This window comes from Lissotriton vulgaris, chromosome 9, assembly GCF_964263255.1.
Source record: "Lissotriton vulgaris chromosome 9, aLisVul1.2, whole genome shotgun sequence".
NCBI classification, from domain to species: Eukaryota; Metazoa; Chordata; class Amphibia; order Caudata; family Salamandridae; genus Lissotriton; species Lissotriton vulgaris.
Window position 1 is genome coordinate 409,624,935 of NC_141697.1, and position 20,633 is coordinate 409,645,567.

Sequence of the window (20,633 nt, forward strand, 5' to 3'; positions counted from 1 at the left end):
ACACAACTGGCTGATCACTCAGCTGGGGTAAGTTGGTGTAATCACCTCTTACTTAGATATAGTATCCCTATATCTAACCCTAAACTGGACACATATGTTCCTATCAGCCACTCCTATGGAAGGCCTCTTCAATCCTGGAGGCAGAGTGCTTGGAAATATGTGAGATGGTGCTCTAGCATGAGCTGAGCCTGTCTGCAGCTGTCGGGAACCACTCCCTAAGCTGTTCCGGGATATTGCCATACCATATACTCTTAAGTGCATTATAATCCTCGCGGTTATATGCTATCTTTGGTTTGGCTTTACCAAAACATGTCGAGTAAGGTGTCATACGAATTGGAATACTATCCCCTCGACAGTTCTGTCGACGGGGATAGCATTCCACCCTTCTAGAGGGACACGACATGTGTGTAGCCTTAACCCCGGTTAAAGTTAACCAGAGCCTCAGCATCACAAAATGGATGCTGCCACCACAGACACGAGTCTGACCTCCTGCTGCTGGGAGTCCTTCCATCGAGGGAGGCTTGGACAAAGGGTTTCCTGCCTTGGGAGGTGCGAGCACCACCCCAGACAGGGTTTTGTGTATTGGGTAGGACAGGGCTGAATAGATTGAGACATGCCCGGGGCACACAAGGTGTCCCCGTGCATAAGCCAGTCCAAACCGGTCCTGGGACTTTCCAGACCCAGGCCTGGCGAGGAGCTGGACAAAGGAAAGGGGGTGTAACCGCCCCCCTTCCTGGTTCCTCCCAGAGGAGGGACCTAGTAGGTGATCCACCCCTCAGATTGGGAATAAGAGTGGGAGCAGTGCCATTGCACAGCAGATCATCCTGAATCAACTTGAAATACAGAAGAAGACTGGACTTCGACATTCTGCTGCTCAGAAGACTGAAGAGAATCTCCCTTGTGGCCAAGGAGTGGCCACCCTGTGAACACAGGCACCAACCAGCAACTCGACGTCTGCTTTGCTGCCGCCTCCCGCCAGAGCCCGAGCCCAGAGCCCGACAAGAACCAGACTCCCAGACCTCTCACAGCCCGATCCACAGTCCCTGCAAAGAAGGGACCCGTGGAGGCACCGAGTGACGTGGGACTGGACCTCTTGGAAGACACTCAAAAAGCTGACTGCGCAGCATCTGAGGCATCCTCGACGTTGTGCTTTGGGGACTGAGAACCCCCACCACCGAGCAGCCCTTGCACCGAAGATCAGCCCCTCAGCATCTCCACGATCTGCGTGGAGCCCTTTTGCATTGTGCCACTCAACGCGCCATCCCGGCCACTAGCCACGTGGTCAGCGGCCATCTTGGCGACGAAACCGACAAACTACACAGCGAGTCTGGTTGCTCCAGACTTGCCCAAGCTCCTGTGAAAAGGAGCACTCGCTCTGACCTTGCTGGTCCGAGTGTTAAGCATCTTTCGATTCCTGTGTGGCTTGCATTAGCCAAGGCCTGTTTGCTCCGATCAGGTCGCCGAGACCGCCAACAGCGAGAAGCCTGCGTGGGACAGCTCGTGACCGACTCCTGGACGTCCTCGACCCCCAGTGTCCACGTGGCTGCAGAGAGAAGCTACACCTCAACGCCTGTTTGCACCCGACATCGCCTGGTCCCAATCTGGTTCCACGGTAGTCACTGGCTAGTGACTTTGAACATTGTCCCCTCTGCTTTCAGGTCTTCACAACTTCAGATCCACCCTTGGATCCACCGGAACTCTTCACATCGAGCCGCCTGCAGCATCTTCAGCTCCAAGCACCATCGACCAGCGTGACGAAACCCGACACTACTTCGACCCTGTGCACCCGCTTCCTGTGGGTGAGGTAACTCAGCTCCGCCGGTGTTCCTACACTGGTACACATCTCAAGGGCCTGTGTCTTAGGTTTCAGCGTTCTAGGTCACTCGGAAGGTTCCGAACTAACTAACTTTGTACTTTTTACGCACCATAGACTTTACATTGGAAAGTGCGTGCACTTTAGACACTGCACCCGAGTCCCGCGGGCCTTTCCCGACTTAGTCATTGCTAGTCTCGAATAGCTCCAGCGATTCCCAAGGCCCTAGGCCTGTTCCTGTTCTGATTGGTATCTCTTATACCACTTTCTTAGTATATGGTTTAGGTGGCCCCTAGGGCTCATCCATATTGTGCAACGTTTGTGTATTTTAAACTGTCTTGTGATTTAACGCTTGTGCTTCTGTGCTTATAAAGAGTCCAGGGGAATTTATATTTAATAAATCAATATATATTTTCAATATATATCTGTGTGGTGTCCCTTTCATTTGGTATTCAAGGGGGTTGTGTATGGTAATACAGCTGGCTTCACATGCCTTTCAGAGTTTAGCCTAAGACTGCTTTGTCCACGTTACCACTAGGATAACTGGTCTATAAGGTTGAATTACAACCAATCATCATAGGGGTTGCTTGGCATGGTACAAAGTGATCACTAGAATTAGTGAGCATTATATACCAGGCCAACTTCTCACATTGGTGAGCAGCGGATTGGGATCTGAGCTTGCTGTTGTTTTACCATTACAATCTCTGAGATTATCATTTGAAAGATCATACAGGTACCTGCTAGGTACATATAAAACAAGACTAGTATACTTAAGTTCTACTGCACTTAGTTGTTGTAGAGCAAAGGGAGTAGCACACCCTGACTACAACTACTAGATAGGTTTAGTAGGTAAACACCAGTGTAGGTAGATTGCAACACATCCACCCACACTTGAGCAATGTCTGGAGCAGAGGGTTCCACTGGGAACATCCCTGTTGAGAGTGACCCTCCAAGGGCACCATCCAAATTTGCTATTTTCTCCTTTAAGGAACTAAGGGCCCGATGTAGGTAAACGCGATTTTCCGATTTCAAAATACCGAGGCGGGCCGAATCGGTATTCTGAAATCGGAAAACGAGATGTAGGGGAAAAAATGCGAATGAAAACCGAATCGGTCGGCATCGGTAATGAGAATCGGTACGTTCCGATTCGGCACGGTCCGAATCGGAAAGTACCGAATCGGCTAACAACGAATCGGAATTTACCAATTCGGCTACCACCGAATCGGATAGTCCCGAATCGGCGAACACCGAATCGGTAAAAGCCGAATCGGTAAAATCCGATTCGGCAATCAGAGAATCGTAGCCATGAAAACACACCCATGGCGAAAAAGCCCATAGAAATGCATTGAAGGAACCGATTCGGCTTTTACCGAATCGGATAATACCGAATCGGATTTTACCGATTCGGATATTACCGATTCGGTAAAAGCCGATTCGGCAAACGCTGATTCAGCCAATGAGGTGGCTCCCCCTCCCCCACCCAAACAGGGAGTGGCAACCCTGGCAGGTGCAGCTAATTAAGAAGTTTCTGGAGAGCCTGCCTGAGCTCAACACTCACAGTTAGCAGCAGTGGGAGTAGGAGGTTGCCAACTGAACTGAACTGAGGAACATGGCAGAGCAGTCAGAAAGCCAGAAGTCCTCCCAGAAGAGGAAGCCGAAGTTCACCACCACCGAACTTCAGGTGCTGGTCGAGGAGGTGGTGAGGGTGCACCGCCAGCTGTTTGGCAAGCTGTCCCTCAACGTGCCAGACAGCACCAAGAGGAGGATCTGGGCCGAAATCGCCCAGAAGGTGAATGCTGCGGGTGTCACCCCCAGGTCCGTAGAAGAACTAAAAAAGAGATTCTATGACATCCGCAGCCTCACGAAGAGGAAGATGGCTGAGATACAGAGGCAGGCTGGAGGCACTGGAGGAGGCAGGAACCCGGCGCCACCCCTCACCGAGCTGGAGGAACTGGTCTCCAGCACCATTGAGAGGGAGAGTGTCAGTGGAATCGGGACCCTGGACAGCTCTGCGAGAGCAACAGCTACAGGTAAGAAGCATGCGCATCATGACACACCCTACCAGACACCTCCCCATTAGACACAATGCATAGGCAAACCCCAGCACAGTACTGCCACCAACATACAAGAGACAAGCATCATGGTACATGTAGTCAGCAGAAGTTAGCTAAATATGGCAGTGCAGAATCACAAGACAGGAAACAGTGTGACCTGGTGTAAGGAGATGCAAGGACATGTGGAATGCTATAATTGTACTGACTGTAATACATCGGCACTCAGTTTACAAATGCTTCTTTGTACCTAGGGGCCCCATCAGGCGGAACAACAGTGCCAACAGAGGGAGCAGCAGCGTCCGACACTGCAGTCGCAGGGCCGAGCACCAGCCAGGCTGGCCAGGAGGAGGAGGAGGAAGGAGACACCCCAGGGCTAGGTATGGAGGGAGTCCTGGTCATTGACTTCGATGCACTGCACTCCCCAGAAATGGCCAGCACACCCCCCTTGCAGTTCTCCCCAGAGAACTCCCCTACAAGGGACACCATTCCGCCTACACCAGCTCCTGCCACAACCATGGCCTTGCCACCTGTTCAACCTGTCCTGGGAGCAGGGGCTCAGGGACCGGCCAGCTCCACACCCCCACCAGTGGCACCCCAGCCCACTCAGCAGCCCGGAAGCAGCAGTGCCCGGCGCCGTACCATCACCACCACTGCTGCACCAGCACAGGAGGGCAGTGTATTCCTGGGCCTCGAGGGACAGATGGTGAAGATTCAGAGGCAACAGGCAAGATCCACTATGGCCTGCCAACGCCAGCTCCTGCAGCACAACATGCAGATGGGAGAGTTGGTCAAGGGATTCCAGGCCGTCGTGGAATCGAACAAGGAGGTGGCAGCAGGGTTAGGCAGGCTAACCACTGCCATCACCCACTCAACTAGCAGGCAGGAGGAGCATGAGCTGGTGCGCAGGCGGGATGCCCGGGTGCTGAACCGAGCCATGGGCCGCCTTGCTGCGGCGACGGCACAACTGTGCCATCGCAGCGCCAACCAGGAATCTGTCCTTAGTCAGCATACAGCTGAGCTCACGAGGGGTATGGCCCGGATCACCACTGCTATGGAGGCCATGATTATTTCAAACACCGCCTCCAATCCTGCCCTGGACCTGGGTGATGCTGGGGACAGCAGCAGCCGCAGCAGCCCGGCCAGCGCTGCGTCTGAGCCACGGAGGAGCACCAGGCGCTCCGCTGATGCTGCTGGGCATTCAGAGGGGGCTGAGGGACACCCCAGTGGGTCTGGCAAGCGGGCAAAGAAATAGCCTTGCAAGGGCGGGTGAGGCAACCTGAACCTTGGACTTTATTTTATTTCCCATACACCATTTTTTGTTGCACATCAGTGCCGTAACTGTGTTGCAACACAATTAAAATTTGCTTTTTTCCAATCAACATTTTGCTGTCTTTGCATCTGTACTCAGTCAGAAATAGTTCTCAGTTATCTCCTCACGTCTGTATCTGCCATCACTTGGCGTACACACCCCAGCTGGCTGTGTCAGTGGCACAGCTTCGTCGTCGTCATGGTCCTCGTAGTCAGACAACTCCACCTCAGTGCCCTTCTTCACCGCAAGGTTGTGTAACATTGCACATACTGCTATGATCTTGCAGCAGGTGATGGGGGTATACTGCCTTGCACCTCCACTCTTGTGCAGGCATCTAAATCTACTTTTCCAGATGCCAAAGGTCCGTTCAACAACATTCCTTGTGCGTATGTGGGCCCGGTTATACCTCCTTTGGCTGGGTGTGGAGGGGTTGAGGTAGGGGGTGAGTATGAAAGAGCGGAGGGCATATGCACTGTCGCCTGAAAGAGAAAGGGGTCACATTAGACACATGCATACATGTATTCCACCTACCTACTAAGTGTTATGGGGGTCTGATGATGTGTCTCTCCTAGGAGGTATCCTTCTCCAAATTCGCCAGCCATCAGTCGTGCATATATGCCACTCTGTTGGAAAATATAGGAGTCATGGGTACTCCCTGGAAATTTTGCTACCAGGTCTGTGATGGTGCACTTTGCATTGCAGATCACCTGCACGTTGATGGTGTGTGTAGACTTGCGATTGCGGTATATGTATTCGGTGTCCGCTGGTGGGCAAATCGGAATGTGCGTGCCATCTATGCAACCGATGATTTGGGGAAATTGTGCCATCTGGTAGAAGTCAGCTTTGGTTTGTAGCAGTTCTGCGTGGGTTGCAGGGAAAGAGATGTATTGGTCCATCCTGTGTATCATGGCGTCAAGGAATGTGTGGAAGAACCTTGACAGGCTGCTCTGGCTCACCCCTCCTGCTGCTGCTACACCACTTTGATAGCTGCCAGACGCTAGAAGGTGTAGGCTGCATAGCACCTGGATGTGCGCAGGGATGGCGTGTGCCCTTGGGGTGTGGTGGTCCAAGAATGGCTTGAGATCCCTGATGAGCTCAAGTATGGTGTCAGAGTCCAGCCTGTATCTCTGTAGTATTTCTGCCTCTGATAGCATGAACAGGGTTATCCTCTGTCTGTAGACCTGTTCATTTCGTAGCCATTCCCTCTGTCCTTCCTGCTGTAGCCGTAGCCGCCTCGCAATGACATAGAAAGCTGCCATCCTGCAAGTTGCAATGCATTTTGGGACTGTTTATATGGGTTGGAGTTGGTTACCACCTGATTGCAATCCATGGTAAATACCGAGTGATTTCTACCGATTTTGAGCCGATTTCGGTGTTTCTGTGCCTCCCTACATCTCCCCAACTGTCGGAATCGGGGAATTTCCCGATCGGCGATTCATACGAATCGGCATGTTTTCCGATTCGGCTCATGTCCGAATCGGTCTTTCTACCGATTCGGTACATGGACCGAATCGGTGATTTTCCGATTCGGTGTCACTAACGAATCGGTACATGGACCGAATCGGTGATTTTCCGATTCGGTGTCACTAACGATTCGGTACATGGACCGAATCAGTGATTTTCCGATTCGGTGTCACTAACGATTCGGTACATGGACCGAATCGGTGATTTTCCGATTCGGTGTCACTAACGATTCGGTACATGGACCGATTCGGCCTTTGCATCCGATTCGGTGTTTTTCCGATTCGATACATATCCGATTTTCGGTATGTACGTATCGGATTCTTTCCCATTCGGTACTCATTCCGATTCGGTTTTCTATCCGATTCTTTATGTTTTTGGTTCCCTACATCTCGATGGCTGTTTACCGATCGGTAAGGGCCAAAAATCGGTATTTTCGGCCGTTACCGATCGGTAACGCCCTACCTACATCGGACCCTAAGACAGCTTTGTGTCTTAAGGGGTCTGAAGACAGGGCCTTCCCCTACTACAGACCACCTAAGAGAGCTCTTAGACCAGTCTGAGACTCTAAAGCCCTCTAAGGCAGACCCCACTGGGAATGCGGATGGAGGCCATCCTTCAGAGGATGACACTGTAGACACCCCTGTCCCTATCATCCTGGTAGATGAGGAAGCCCCCATCACTGGAGCTCCTCAGGTAGATGAGGAGGAAGAGGAAGAGGAAGAAGAGACAGAAGGGGGGAGCAGTGAGTCAGATGATGACAGAAATAGTCAGGTGCTGGTCAGTAGACTGAACCAGGCTAACTTAAGCCTATTTGGGACTGAATCTGGTAACAACCCATTCAGACCCCCAGGTGGACTTAACCAGAAGCCTAGGGGGAGAAGGACTCACTCAGGTGACTCTAACAACTCCCATGCTTCTAGAGGTTCTCATGGTCACTCCAGAAGGGAGATGACTAGCCCTCAGAGAAGGGAACATGAGGCCAAAATGAGAGAGGCTGAATTGAGGATCCAGAGACAAGAGTTAGAGGTTGCCCTGGCCCAAGAAAAACATGCTAGAGCAAGACAGCCTAGAGAGAGTGGGGTATTAAAACCCACTGGTGGCAGCAATATCCACAAGGATAAAGACAGGTCTTTTGATAACAGAAACCTAAGTAAGATTGTGCCCCCCTACAAAGCTGGGGATGATATCCATAAATGGATAACTGCAATGGAGAGAGCCTGCAGAGTACAGCAGATCCCTCAGGAGCAGTGGGCAGCAATCTTGTGGCTCTCCTTTGAAGGTAGAGGCAGAGACAGACTCCTCACAGTTAGTGATGGGGATTCTAGAAACTACATGGTCCTGAAGAGTGCTCTGATTGATGGGTTAGGCTTAACCACTGAACAGTACAGGTTTATGTTCAGAGATACCCAGAAGACACAGACTCAGGACTGGTCTGAATTTGTTGAATGTGCCACTAAGGCTCTGGAAGGCTGGTTGCTGGGAAGTAAGGTTACTGACTATACAGGATTGTATAATTTAATTATGAGAGAGCAAATCTTAAGTAATTGTCAAAATCAGCTTCTACATCAGCACCTGGTTGACTCTGATCTGACCTCCCCACAAGAATTGGGTAGGAGGGCAGACAAATGGGTCAGAACCAGGATCAGGCCTAAGAACCAGGGTGGTGACCAAAAGAAAGAGACTACCAAGCCTCAAGAGAAGGGTGGGGATAAAAGTAAGGAAAAGACTTCCCCAGGGCCCCAAAACTCCAAGAATGGGGGTGGGTCCCAAGACAGTTCTTCAACCCAGAAAAAGCCTTATTGTCATACCTGTAAACAGGTGGGGCATTACAAAACAGATAGCTGTTGTCCCAAGAATGGCAATAAAGAGAATATACCTCCAGGTAAGGCTCCAACACCTCCTGTCACTGTTAGCAGTGGTCCCCCAGGTGGTGGGAGAACCCCCAAGAATTTGGGTGGGTTTACTTTTGGAGGACAGGTGGACTCTGGCCTATCCAGGTCCCCTAACTCAGATACTCTTGTCTATGAGACTGGCACGGGGTTTGCCAATTTCACTGCTTGCCCAAACACTTTGAGCAAGTATAGGCAGGAGCCCCTCATCAATGGTTTGAAAGTTGAGGCCTTCAGAGACACAGGGGCTAGCATTACCATGGTGGCTGAATGTCTAGTCCCCTCAAGGCAACTTTTACCTGATGCCAGATATCAGGTGACAAACATTGATGGCATAGAAACCAATCATCCCATGGCAGTAGTCAATCTTAGCTGGGGAGGTGTCACTGGCCCAAAGAGAGTGGCAGTGTCAGCAAACTTGCCTGTAGATTGCCTACTGGGTAATGATTTGGAAATCTCAGCCTGGGCTGAGATTGAACAACAAACCCATTCTAAAATGGTAAATCTCAATGGAAAGGTTAGTGGGGCTGTGATGGCTACAGCCCCAATCCAAGATGTCCTTCCTGAAAAGGTTGGTAGGGCTGAGCAAACCTCAGCCCCATCTTTAGATAACTTCCCTCCTGAAAAGAGTAGCAGGGCTGTACTAGTAACAGCCCATACCCAAACTGAGTCTCCTCCTGAAAAGGTTGGTGGGGCTGTGATGACCACAGCCCAAACTCAAACTGATACATGGGTAGTGAAGCCTGAAATGATGGATCACTCCACCCAAACAGAGAGCATTGAGGAGGAAGAGAAATCTCCCTCCCACCAGACTTTAGGAAAGGACCAGCCTCCTCAGGGAACTGATCTTTCCCCTGATGAAGGAACTGTCCCAGAGGTTGTTAGGCCTGACCTAACAGAGCCTCTGATGGCAGTGGACCCTTCTCAGGTGGGACCCAGTCTGGAGCAGGTAACCTGCCCCTCTCTACCTTGCCTTACTCAGCCCAGGGCTGCAGAGGACAAGAAGGACAGTGAGACCCAAAGGGCCCCCTGTCAAATAAAGCACCCCCATCAGCAGATTAGGGGCACCGAAACTAGTAGCCCTAGTGAGGTGCAAGCTTTAAAAACTCCTGAGGGATCCCCCTTAAAAGTAGTTAGGGACCTCCCCCAGATGGATATTGTTGGGCACAGACAAACCTGGGACCCTAAGGGCCCAAACCTGAACTGTCCCTCCAGTAAGCCAAACAGAGGGACTCAGCCTCCAGCTTTAGGTAGCCAGAGGTTGACCCTGAGAGCACAGTGCAACTCAGTCAGAGAAAGAAAGGCACACATGGTGGAGAGTGATTGGAGGAAGCTGAGCCCTACAGAGGAAACTCACTTCAGTACTCCATCTCAACACCAGCCTTTGACTTTGCAAAGACACACCACAGGTAGAGATTCCCTATGGTGGAGACCCTCAGATGCCCTTAGGGTGAGGGATTGCTTAGTGGACCATGAGACAGGGGGTTACCAAGCCAGAGCTGGTACTTCCTTATATGGCCACTTAGGCAATATAGGATTACCTGGTCAAGGATAGCCTTATCTCCTTTCGTTTGGGGGGGGGTTATGTAGGAAGGTGGATATCTGACTATGGTTACCCCCAAACTTTTTGCCTGGTGTTTAGCTGGTTTTTGACTTAGTTGGCCTGGGATCCTGCTATTCAGGGCCCCAGGCTGATTGCTCTCTCCCTAAAATGGACTCCATGTACCTTAGGTGCATAACACAATTGGAATTGGTTCACCTTATAGGCCCCTGTAACAGTGTACCATAGGTACCCAGGGCATAGGTGTAGCCAAGGCCTACCAGGGGCTGCAGCATGTATTGTGCCACCCCTGGCCTGGCCTCCATATTTGACACAACTGGCTGATCACTCAGCTGGGGTAAGTTGGTGTAATCACCTCTTACTTAGATATAGTATCCCTATATCTAACCCTAAACTGGACACATATGTTCCTATCAGCCACTCCTATGGAAGGCCTCTTCAATCCTGGAGGCAGAGTGCTTGGAAATATGTGAGATGGTGCTCTAGCATGAGCTGAGCCTGTCTGCAGCTGTCGGGAACCACTCCCTAAGCTGTTCCGGGATATTGCCATACCATATACTCTTAAGTGCATTATAATCCTCGCGGTTATATGCTATCTTTGGTTTGGCTTTATCAAAACATGTCGAGTAAGGTGTCATACGAATTGGAATACTATCCCCTCAACAGTTCTGTCGACGGGAATAGCATTCCACCCTTCTAGAGGGACACGACATGTGTGTAGCCTTAACCCCGGTTAAAGTTAACCAGAGCCTCAGCATCACAAAATGGATGCTGCCACCACAGACACGAGTCTGACCTCCTGCTGCTGGGACTCCTTACATTGAGGGAGGCTTGGACAAAGGGTTTCCTGCCTTGGGAGGTGCAAGAACCACCCCAGACAGGGTTTTGTGTATTGGGTAGGACAGGGCTGAATAGATTGAGACATGCCCGGGGCACACAAGGTGTCCCCGTGCATAAGCCAGTCCAAACCGGTCCTGGGACTTTCCAGACCCAGGCCTGGCGAGGAGCTAGACAAAGTAAAGGGGGTGTAACCGCCCCCCTTCCTGGTTCCTCCCAGAGGAGGGACCTAGTAGGTGATCCACCCCTCAGATTGGGAATAAGAGTGGGAGCAGTGTCATTGCACAGCAGATCATCCTGAATCAACTTGAAATACAGAAGAAGACTGGACTTCGACATTCTGCTGCTCAGAAGACTGAAGAGAATCTCCCTTGTGGCCTAGGAGTGGCCATCCTGTAAACACAGGCACCAACCAGCAACTCAATGTCTGCTTTGCCGCCACCTCCCGCCAGAGCCCGAGCCCAGAGCCCGACAAGAACCAGACTCCCAGACCTCTCACAGCCCGATCCACAGTCCCTGCAAAGAAGGGACCCGTGGAGGCACCGAGTGACGTGGGACCGGACCTCTTGGAAGACACTCAAAAAGCTGACTGCGCAGCATCTGAGGCATCCTCGACATTGTGCTTTGGGGACTGAGAATCCCCACCACCGAGCAGCCCTTGCACCGAAGATCAGCCCCCCAGCATCTCCACGATCTGCGTGGGGCCCTTTTGCATTGTGCCACTCGACACGCCATCCCGGCCACTATCCACGTGGTCAGCGGCCATCTTGGCAATGAAACCGACAAACTACACAGCGGGTCTGGTTGCTCCAGACTTGCCCAAGCTCCTGTGAAAAGGAGCACTCGCTCTGACCTTGCTGGTCCGAGTGTTAAGCATCTTTCGATTCCTGCGTGGCTTGCATTAGCCAAGGCCTGTTTGCTTTGATCAGGTCGCCGAGACCGCCAACTGCGAGAAGCCTGCGTGGGACAGCTCGTGACCGACTCCTGGACGTCCTCGACCCCCAGTGTCCACGTGGCTGCAGAGAGAAGCTACACCTCAACGCCTGTTTGCACCCGACATCGCCTGGTCCCAATCTGGTTCCACGGTAGTCACTGGCTAGTGACTTTGAACATTGTCCCCTCTGCTTTCAGGTCTTCACAACTTCAGATCCACCCTTGGATCCACTGGAACTCTTCACATCGAGCCACCTGCAGCATCTTCAGCTCCAAGCACCATCGACCAGCGTGACGAAACCCGACACTACTTCGACCCTGTGCACCCGCTTCCTGTGGGTGAGGTAACTCAGCTCTGCCGGTGTTCCTACACTGGTACAGATCTCAAGGGCCTGTGTCTTAAGTTTCAGCGTTCTAGGTCACTCGGAAGGTTCCGAACTAACTAACTTTGTACTTTTTACGCACCATAGACTTAACATTGGAAAGTGCGTCCACTTTAGACACTGCACCCGAGTCTCGCGGGCCTTTCCCGACTTAGTCATTGCTAGTCTCGAATAGCTCCAGCGATTCCCAAGGCCCTAGGCCTGTTCCTGTTCTGATTGGTATCTCTTATACCACTTTCTTAGTATATGGTTTAGGTGGCCCCTAGGGCTCATCCATATTGTGCAACTTTTGTGTATTTTAAACTATCTTGTGATTTAACGCTTGTGCTTCTGTGCTCATAAAGAGTCCAGGGGATTTTATAGTTAATAAATCAATATATATTTTCAATATATATCTGTGTGGTGTCCCTTTCATTTGGTATTCAAGGGGGTTGTGTATGGTAATACAGCTGGCTTCACATGCCTTTCAGAGTTTAGCCTAAGACTGCTTTGTCCACGTTACCACTAGGATAACTGGTCTACAAGGTTGAATTACAACCAATCATCATAAGGGTTGCTTGGCATGGTACAAAGTGATCACTAGAATTAGTGAGCATTATATACCAGGCCAACTTCTCACACAAAACAACCTCATAATCATAAAAAACACAGTTAGAGGTATATCACAGGGTGCATAAAACATACTACATACATTACATTTCCTAGCACCACATAATCACATTAGGGCCTGATGCCCTACAAACCTCTCAGTCCCCCTGGCCAACTGGCCATCTCAAGAAGGGGCTCAAATGCCCTATGTCCCAAGAGTCAGGGAGCGCTGCCTGTGCAGGGAGATTCAAGGGTGCGCAATCTGCGCAGGCCTAAACGTGGCAGCTGCCCACCACTTGCTGGGCAGCTGGGAATATCACATGAGGGCCTAAATGATGCAGCTGCCCACTACTTGCTGGGCAGCTGGGAATATTAAAATGGGGCCTGGCACCACGGTGCCATCTGGAACAAGGTTGCAAATGCCCTCCTGATGCAGTGCAGCTGTGAGTTATGAAAAGGGGCCCTGGCCCTACAATTCCCTCTGACCCCAACTGAGGAAATATAAATTTTATGGTCAAGAAATGTTCCCTAACGTGTACCCCACCGTCTCCATGTACGAACTTAAAGTGCATGTAACTTCCCTCCTGTGCCAGCTATGAAGACGCAAACACATTTGCGTCCAACGTTAACATGTCCTCTTTCAGACCCACCCTGAACGGGTTGAATAGTCCGTTTCTAAGTATGCCTTGCCAACGTCTTTTTGTGGTGTACTTTACACGTTTTTCCAGCCCAGGCGAAGTAGGCCCTGAATTCTGCCATCGAGCCTTTTCCTGCCTTCAGATTCTGAAATGCCTCAGCCTGAGCCGGCCCCTGTACCCGTGACCTCTGCCTTACTCCTGCGCGGCTCACGGCGCTCAGCTCAGCCTGTTGCCTGCCAAGACTGTATTCAACCTTCGAATTATCTGTTCTGCTCCTCGAAAATACATTCCTGCCTACTAGTTTAAGTAAACATCCTTCCAGCAGCAGAGCAAAGGGCCCGGCCTCACTGTCTCCGTCCAAGTAATTCATAGTCTCTGTTACCATGGTAGGCCCATGCCCCCTCGCATCTCATGCAGACACCTAGACGCTTATACACGCACTCACAGTCAGTATAGAATAGCTTCTGTCCGAGAGACCTTTTCCTTCTAGATAATATGGTTCCCAAACATCAGATACCAGATATGATATAGGAACGAGTTGATCTGACATGCCAGACTTCTGTCTCTTTCCTCTAGTGTAAATGTCAAGTCCCCTGCACCCTCCAACTTTACGTCAATCTCACGTCATGCAGCTGCGCGCGCATCCTAGCTAACGATTCCTGCTGACTCTGCACTATTCTGTCATAGAGCCACCCACTTCTGACACTTACATGTGACGTTTCTAGAACACACCTCTGTGCACGCCCTAGTTCACGCCTTCTGATTACGTATTGCCAACACGTGTGTATCTTTATCTTGTCTCTCTCAGCTGTTACGCCTTCTGCATTGACTTCTATTGTGTATATTAAGTATAAAAGTAATGTAATGTCAATAAACTATGCTCTATCCCTTCCTGCACCCCAGTGGTGGCAGGAACCCGATATCCAGTACCTGACCCATTCCTTTTTAAGGAATAAAACCCCCAAGAACTCTAACACCACGGACTCTGCCTCTTTCTTTCCGATTGAGTTATTTCTGTTTAAGTACTTACCTGCATAGAAATTAAGACGGTAAATCAAATATTTACCACATTATTCTGGCGCCCGAATAGGGACCCCTCCCCCACCCCACGCGCCGGTTGGTGCGTTGCAGCTTTGGTCCCCTGCCACAGTCGTGACGGACACTACGCGTACCCGCAGGATTTCCTGTATCTCCCTCAGGCCTACGGAGGTGACGGAGACTGCGATCAGCACCCAGACGAGGCGGTGAGGAGTGCGGAGGATCCCGACCAGAGCCTAGCCGAAAGAAGCAAGGTCCGAGGTGTCAAGAGGCCCACCAGTTCTGAAGTTCCGAAGTATTCACGTATCGAGTCGAGTCGAGTCCAGTCCGGTCCAGTCCAGTCGAGTTTTCCGAGGCCTTCTGTTTCCGTGCTTCCCGGTGAGTACCGTTGCTGGGGACGCATCTAGACAGGTGCATTATTATGTATCCGGTAAAGACGGGTTTGGGTACGCAAACGCGGTCTGCACTGTTTTAGACAGTGTATCTGTGCTGTTTAGCAGTACATCTAGCATACAAGTTCTTGCACTGTTCCCAACAGTGTATCTGTGCTGTTTAGCAGTACATCTAGTGTAAAGGGTAGTAATATATGTTCAAAATGTTTTATGTGATTAATGTCGTGGTATGAGTGACTGTTTTGTGTACATTACTGTGTTTTTGTGTAACTAGCTGTGTCCAGAAGTAGGTAACAAGTATCGAGTATCCAGTACTAAGTAACAAGATGCCGCTTTTCAATAAGCTAAGACAGATAGGAACTAGGAAAGGGATGCTAGAGGAAGAAATTCCTATCCCCCCTAGGGACACTCCTGGAAATTTTATGTATCATAAGCATGGCTTAGATGCCATACTGTAACTAGATTTATGGGCCGATTATACTAAGCATCTAGAAGAAAGACACAGATGGCCCGTTACAGGAACATGGGATGCCGAGTGCATCCTGAAAGTAGAAGAAGCGCTATGGAAAAAGAAAGCCCGACAATCTCAGAAAGATGCCATAGAATTTTGGCGTAAAGAATCACATAAACGTGCCGAAAATGCACTCCGAAGAGAAGACAGACATAGAGAAGAGTCGGATAAAGCCAGAGAAAACAAATTAGTTAATGAGGGGATCCGAGTAAAGGCAGAACAAGTAGACCGTATGCGAAATAACCTTGTAAATGGCATGTACTTAGTGACCGAGGGTTCGTCTGAAACCACTTCAGAAATACCGAAAGATCTGCCACCGCCATTGGTTCCAACTAAAGTAAATCACCGAACTACAAAGGACATATTCCTTGCCTCCTATCTAGACGATGTAGCTCCCGCTTACACCAATCCACCTGCCCAGGTACCACCTACTGATGGTGACGGAGGTGGCAACCCACCCCAAGACCATGTCCCGCCCTTACCACAACAAAGTTCACCTGTCCGGAATCCTGTTCCACCTGTTCCCCCACCACTTCCTACACCTAAGATGGATACTCTGAATCCGTTTAGGCCTGACCCTGGAAGAACACCAGTTCAGTTACTTACACAGTCCCCACAGACAAGTCATACTCAAGCATCCGCCTCTGGAGGTGCGACAGGAGGTCACCAGACCCCGCCACCACAACATAGGTTAAACATAAGGGACATATTAAAGAACCGTACACCCCGAACCACAAATTTTGACATGCTTAAAGAACCCCTTCCGGTTTGCAGATATGATCCAGTACCCGGTAAAGACGATAGGATGTTATTAGCATCCCTTCATTTACGAAAAGTCACAGATTACTTAATGTTATTCCCAGGAATGACTGATCATCTAGATAGAATATACCATTTTATCCAGACTGGGGAAGATCCTGACTGTATTAAAGAGGCCCTGGCTTACCAGAAAACTGACACTCAAGGTTGTATATTACGGTTCTTCATAAACTGTCTAATAAGAGAACGAGACAGGCCTGGGGTAGACCAGGACGAATTGGATGCACTAAACAAGTGGGGCCAGAACATAGCCGAGGGAAAACACGATAAACAGACTTGTATAGCAAGTATGTACAAAAAGATCAGGAAAGAGGTAATAGAGATACATGAAAGAAAGAAACAAGAAAGGGAAACAGATGAGGGTAGGCTTGATTCCTCCGGGGAGGAAGACCGAGAGGAACCCGAACAACAACCTAAAGAAACGATAGCGTACGTAGGTAAGGGAAACTACCTTAGGAAAGGTATTCGCCCAGAAAGCAAGAGAGTTTTTCTGTCCAGTATATCAAAACCGAATTCTTCTGAATATCTGTTTCAAGATACCGATAAAATGCTTCAAGAACGAATGGGGTACCATGTACTCAATTCTATGGATGAACAAGAACTAGCCCGGTCAGCAGTACTATGGGCTGACAATCCTAGCATATACAATGATGATACCGTAGCACAGACATTTCTGAACCTTTCCCCAGACGAGCAGAAATTAGCGAGTGTATACATGATTCAGCATCTTCTCACGTTATACAGAAACGAACATTCGGACCCAGGTCCTTTACCTGATACATTAGAAGCACTACTTATGAATAGATGGAGAGGCCTAAGTACCAAGTTGATTCAAATAATTCTAGAGCAACGACACAGATATAACGCTTTCTTAGGCCCTCAACATGTTTCAGCTCCGCCCCCAGAAAGAAAAATGTTTCATATGGAACATTTGGACAGACAGAATCCTTTACGAGAAGTACACCCAGTAATGGGTACCGATAATACCCTGAAACGCGTGTATGTGTACACACCTTTGACAAAGTTAGAATTGTTAGAAATGAAGAAACTAGTACCCTGTCACGATAAAGACCCTGCAGGTTTTCACCGAGAACTTAAGGATATGTTACTCATGGGAGACTACACATATACGGATATTATGAAATTGTTAAAAGTACTGTTGCCTACTGGCATTTATGAGAAACTCAAAGAAAAAGAATGGGAGGTGGGAGATAAAAAGATTATATGGGCTGAAATAGAAGACGAGGAAAAAATTCGTACTCCAGGGCTAGGCCTTGGGGAGAAAGCTAAAGCATTACCAGGTTTAGTAGTACAGGTTTTGCCAAGATTATTGACGACTAAGAAGGAAGACTGGGACGCGATCTCAGCCTGTAAACAGAAACACGACGAAGATACTAGTGACTTCTATTCAAGATTCGAGAAATGTTTCATTATTAATAGTGGCCTGAAACCAAGTAGCGAGTCATACCCACACCTTTTTGTAAGTAAATTAGTAGAGAATTCCCTAACGCAGGTTAAGAATCGAGTATATAAAGTCGAAAGTACATGGCAAGCAAATACGCCATCCCAGATGTTACAAATGTTACAATATCATCAGAACAGAATTAGAGAAGAACAAGAACATGAACAAAGACGTATGAAAGACACGAAAATGAAAATACTAGTCGCCCAGACAGTCCCAGCTGACGGTCAGAAAAAGGGTGGGACGCAGACAAGTAACTCAGCAGCTCCCGTTAAAGGGACATGCAACTACTGCAAGCAGCCAGGCCACTACGTAAATGAATGTCCAGTCCTGAAACACAATATAGCGACAGGTAAAACTAAAGAAAGACGCGTCAGCCTAGACAAGACCAGGTCCAGCCACAGACTTCACAGAATACACAGCCTATGCATGCTTCATCACACACCGCCCAGACCGTAGCGGTATCACAGCCACAGCCCATTGCTGCGACTCAGCAAGTTTCACAGCAAATGTATCAGTATGCCCAATCTGATTATCCCGATTATCAGCGATACACATGAAACAGCCTAGAGAGGGAGGTTGGCTTGCCCCTTATCGAGATTCCTGTAGATCAAGAGGGTCCTTACGTACATAGTCAGGTATTGGGAAAAGACAGAAAGTTTTTAATTGACACAGGGGCAAGCCGCACAACAATCAGCCATGATGAAGTCCCAGGGGCACCCCTCTCAGGCTCACAGAATGTTTCCCTTGGTTTTTCAGGAAAGCCTATTGTAAATGAAGTATCAGAACCCGTCCCCCTAGCAGTAGGTCCATTATCACGTGTTACAGACTTGTTACTCACGAAATCATGTCCAGAAAACTTGTTAGGAATAAAGACGCTGAAGGCTCTAGGAGCTGTGATATGTTGTTCTCCGGAAGGAGTTAGACTTTTCCTGCGTGACTTTAAGGGTCACTATGTATTACGAGATTTTGATGTCAGATTGAAAAATGTACCGGAACACCTGTGGGCACAAGGCCCAACCGATGTAGGTTGCATGCACATTACACAATACCGTGTTACACTCAAACCAGGAGTTGTTTTACCACGAATCAGACAATACAAGTTACCACCCGATGCTGTAGTGGCTTTACTGGAAATCATTGAAGAGCTTATTGCCCAAGGAGTGGTCGTAGAGACCGACTCCAATATCTGTAATTCCCCTATCATTCCGATTCTTAAACGAACTGATCCCAATGCACCGCCAGTATATCGGCTGGTGATTGATTTACGAGAACTGAATAAATGCATTGTTCCACAGTACCCTGTGGTTCCCGACATCTCATCCTTATTGACTGCTATTGATTCAGAAGCAACGTTCTTTACTGTAATTGACCTCAAGAACGCCTTCTTCAGTGTACCCATCGATCCGGAGAGCCAATATCTCTTCGGATTCAGTTTAAATGGACGAAGTTTCAAATTTTCACGCGCACCTCAAGGATTCACAGAAAGCCCCAGCATCTATAGTCAAGCACTGAAAAGACAACTTGATTGTATCCAAATGCCAGTTAACACTGCCTTATTACAGTACGTCGATGATCTGCTGATCACCGCACGAAGTGAACCCGAATGTGAACAAGCATCACTGACAGTTTTACATTTTCTGGCCGACAAGGGACACAAGGTGTCTCCTTCGAAGCTACAATTCCGTGTTTAGTAAGTTGTGTACTTGGGTCACTTGCTGTCCAAAGTGGGGAGACAGCTCACTCCTGACCGCATCCAGTTAATTGTAAATATGCCACAACCCCAGACACAAAAGGAAGTGCGGGCCTTTATAGGCCTCACCTCGTACTGCAGACAATGGATTCCCCAGTATGCATTTCTAGCTAAACCACTCATTCAGTTGACAACACAGGAGGCAGCGACTTCGACTGCCCTTCCTTGGACTCAGGAACATACACAGGCTTTTGAGGAATTAAAGAAAGCTTTATGTCAAGCACCAGTTCTAGCGACACCATGTTACAGCAAACCTTTTACACTTTTTGTTACAGAACGTGATGGTACAGCGTTGTCTGTCCTCACTCAAGACCAAGCAGGTTCACATAAGCCTTGCGCTTATTTTTCGAGTACATTGGATTCAGTAGCCCAGGCACTCCCTGCGTGCTTAAAGTCAGTTGCAGCGACAGCCTTAGCAATCAGACAGAGCGACTCAATTGTATTAGGACATCCATTGACAGTACAAGTTCCACATTCTGTAGAGGTCCTTCTAAACCGAACCCAGACACAACACTTGACTATAGCACGATTGACAGGTTATGAATTACCACTATTCCAGCCCCACATAGAAATCAGACGCTGTAACATTCTAAATCCTGCCACATTGTTACCCTCGATCATAACAGATTCAGCCCCGCATGATTGTATAGAGATTATTAATGCAGTAACAAAGCCCCGACGAGACTTAACAGATGTTCCACTGACCAACCCAGACCTGACACTTTATGTGGACGGTTCATGCATGAGAACAAGTACAGGAGAGTAAGTGGCAGCATACGCAGTAACCACTGAAACTGAAGTCAAAGAAACACACCGTATTGACACACTGTCCGCTCAAGCAGCAGAGCTCATCGCTCTGACCCGAGCCTGTATACTAGCCAAGAACAGAAATGTTAACATATACACTGATTCTCGTTATGCTTTCGGAGTCGTACACGACTTCGGAATGTTATGGCAAGAACGAGGTTTCTTGACTTCCCACGGAGCCAAGATTCAACACGGTCCTCTCATTCAAGCACTGTTAGAAGCAATACATCTGCCTTCGGGCATATCCATCATGAAGTGTAAAGCACATACTAAAGTTACAGACTCTGTTTCACAGGGTAATGACCTGGCAGATCAAACAGCAAAACATACAGCATTGACTCACACCCAGACAACTGAGGTGACAAAGATTATAGTACCGACA